Raw genomic sequence first — 3,002 nt, forward strand, 5'->3', positions numbered from 1 at the left:
AATTACCTTTCTATGTGTTTTGCTTTTAATTATTTGTTTTCTTTTCTCAATCTATTATATAAATATATCAATAATTATCAATAATCAGATAAGCGCCTCCAATTCTTGTGCGACACGATTTCGTCATTCTTGATCAACATATACCCATACCAAATTAAATATTTGCTCTCTTCTTGTAAGTTTATCTCATATTCATTCATATGATTCAAATCGAGACATTGCTTTATTAATTTATGTTTTGGATTTGGGAGGTTCTAATTTGATCCAAATGTTAGTTTTGATGAGTGTGTTTTGCAGATTGAGCAATCAAACCTCAAGAATTCTATCAAATGGCTTCAAGTTTAGAGCTCTTCATATCATGTGAGTTATTCATTTGTTCATTCTTGTAAGTTTATCTAATTATACGTTCTCGTGAAAGAATTTCAAATTCAACACTAGGAAATATATGTATTAATATTCTGCTCAATTTTTTTTTGTATTTATTTTTTTAGAAAATTTAATTTATTAACATCCCTATAAACCCCTAATACAAATTATAATTAATTATGTTGTTATTAATTAGTAAATAATATCGTTTATCAAAATTTTGGTGAAATTGAATTCATATAACAATTTATACGAGGCTTGCAGTCCTTTTCTTACTTTAGTGAATTGTGATTATTGTGTACCAATTACTTGTTAGAAGTGAGGAGTGGATAACATTTAAATACTTTTCTTATGTTCATTATTCCTCTTTCATATAGGACCTTACTCTTGGCTTAGGGAATCAACAACAGGTTTGTGAATTTGTCTTCATAAAATTACATTGTTTTTCATTTGATGACTCCCTTTTGCGCTTTTTTTGATAACCAAATCCTATATAAAATTTGACTTATATTTGGTGTTTTACATCAATGTAATTTGATGCAGTGCCATACAACATGTATTTAAAGTTCATATTTTTTTTTCCTTTTTGGTTAAACATATAAAGATACTATTAAGAACAAAATTAAGAAGTTTACTGAATTTTATATTATTTGAAGCTTAAAATTTTGTGCTTGTTTTGTATAGTAACAGGAACAGTTGAAGACATTAAAGTCAGAACGTAGAAAGGTTCAATTGGGCAATATTACTGTTGATATTTAAATATTGTTTTTTCTTTTCACTTTCCTTAGTGTAAAATTGAATGTTCATTGTAATCAAAATACTTTACAAGTGAAAAAATATATCGCCCCACAAGTTATCTTGTGTAAATTGTAAACTAATATATTTTACATCTTATATATGTATTTAGGAAGGTAATTGGTGGAATGAGAGGAATGACTGGACTGCTATGGGAAACCTCATTATTTGACCCAGAAGGGTATACACTTGAAATTCTGGGTTAGAATATTACATATTTACTTTGGTTTTGGTGCAATCAGAGTTTATAGTTATGTTTGACTATCTTCATTATGTATGTTTCTGTTGGGTGTCCATTTTAGGGGCCTATCTATTCCTGAATGTCGAAGAATTTTACATGTTGTTAAGTGTGATGGAGAACCACTGTCTGAGGATCTTCTCTGGCTCCTTTTAACATGAAAGGTATGCCTTTCATTTTCTTTCTTTCTTTCTGTTTTTTTTTTTTTGCTTTGTAATTTGACAAGCATGTTCGGACAGTGTAATGAGCAAATGAAATTGAAAAACTCACCTCTTATGTGGCTAACCTTAAAAAACTTAAATATGAGCACACTATATTGATTTATTAATTTATTGTTGAAGTTATTTTCAGTTTATTTTTATAGCCACTCATGCAGGCCAAATAGTTGAATTCTATTTGCCGGCGATAAAAATTATTAGGGTGAGAGATCATCCTATTAAAGAAGAGTATGCTTGATAGTTAGAGTCAAGTTTAGTGTCATGTATGCCAACAAAATTTGTGAATTGTCGTTAGAATGTATTTTCCATCTGAGTTTGCAAAGTATTATTTTGTTCACGGAGCTACCGCGCCAAGTCAGTATGAAGTTTTCAATATTTATGTTGTTATTATTATTTACATTATTATTCTTTTCTACTGATATTTTCTTGTAACCTTTAACAGTTTCATGTATGTATTATTGAATTATTTTTTTTTTCCTTTCCTGCTTTCCTAATATTTGCAATTATGATACTTTTGAATTTGATTCTCATTGCTATCGTTTATTTGATTTCTTGAAGGCAAGGGTGTTTGGATCTTGCTGAATTCATTACTAGAATGTGGTTATCAACAAACATGAGAAGTTGATTCAAGGGTGGAGAAAAGAATTGAAAGACCAACTAGACAAACAGTACCTAACTGAATTGGGAGAGAGTATAGCTGATAGCCAACAGGTTGTTTAACTAAAATATGACTTTCGCAAGTTGTCATTGGCATAATTTTATTAGTCATTTGTACAACATGTAGAGCATTTTGATAAGCAAATCAGTTTTTCTTTGTTGACAATCTTGTTTCATGTATTGTGATAACAGCTGAATTAAAATTAGACACAGAAACATTAGCTTTTGCTCTCTATTAATTGGACTTTGTTGCTTAGGGAAACCTACGGAATTAACAATTCATGAAAGAAATTCTGAAGTTCGATTATGTGTGAGTGGCAGTACAATTCATGAGAGCATACTTTTTCTTTATTTCCAGGGGAAAGAAAGGACCGAAGGAGAGCCTTCTTGTGTTGTGTCGAAAAACTTGGCCTAAAAACCATGCATCTATCTTTAAATTATAGTGCTAATTTTTATTGTTTCTTTAAATTATAATGCTAATTTTTATTGTTTCTTTAAATTATTTTGTTATGACTTAAATATACCCATTTATATTTTACTAACCAAATATGATAGCTCACATATTACTTTAATAAAACAAATCATTCGCATGATCATAAATTACAATATAAATCAAACAATAAAGAACTAAACTCTAAATAAAATTAATATTTACGTGCCTCGGCACGTAACTTTTAACTAGTATATATATATATAAAGGAAGGTTTTAAACATTCCATGTGGCAGCT

General features: G+C 29.1%; 1 long non-coding RNA gene across 6 annotated transcripts; it reads left to right on the plus strand.

Moving 5' to 3' along the window:
• Nucleotides 1–275: 275 nt before the first annotated feature.
• Nucleotides 276–2,742, plus strand: LOC115716961 (uncharacterized). Of its 6 annotated transcripts, none has more exons than XR_009687903.1 (5): nt 276–360; nt 744–776; nt 1,274–1,362; nt 1,464–1,563; nt 2,176–2,742. It is a non-coding gene; the product is annotated as an uncharacterized LOC115716961 (long non-coding RNA). The 6 variants fall into 6 exon arrangements; XR_009687902.1 differs by having other exon boundaries at nt 1,274–1,342; XR_009687901.1 differs by having other exon boundaries at nt 1,274–1,563.
• The last annotated feature ends 260 nt before the right edge of the window (nt 2,743–3,002 follow it).

This window comes from Cannabis sativa, chromosome 5 (genome assembly GCF_029168945.1).
Source record: "Cannabis sativa cultivar Pink pepper isolate KNU-18-1 chromosome 5, ASM2916894v1, whole genome shotgun sequence".
Taxonomy (NCBI): Eukaryota; Viridiplantae; Streptophyta; class Magnoliopsida; order Rosales; family Cannabaceae; genus Cannabis; species Cannabis sativa.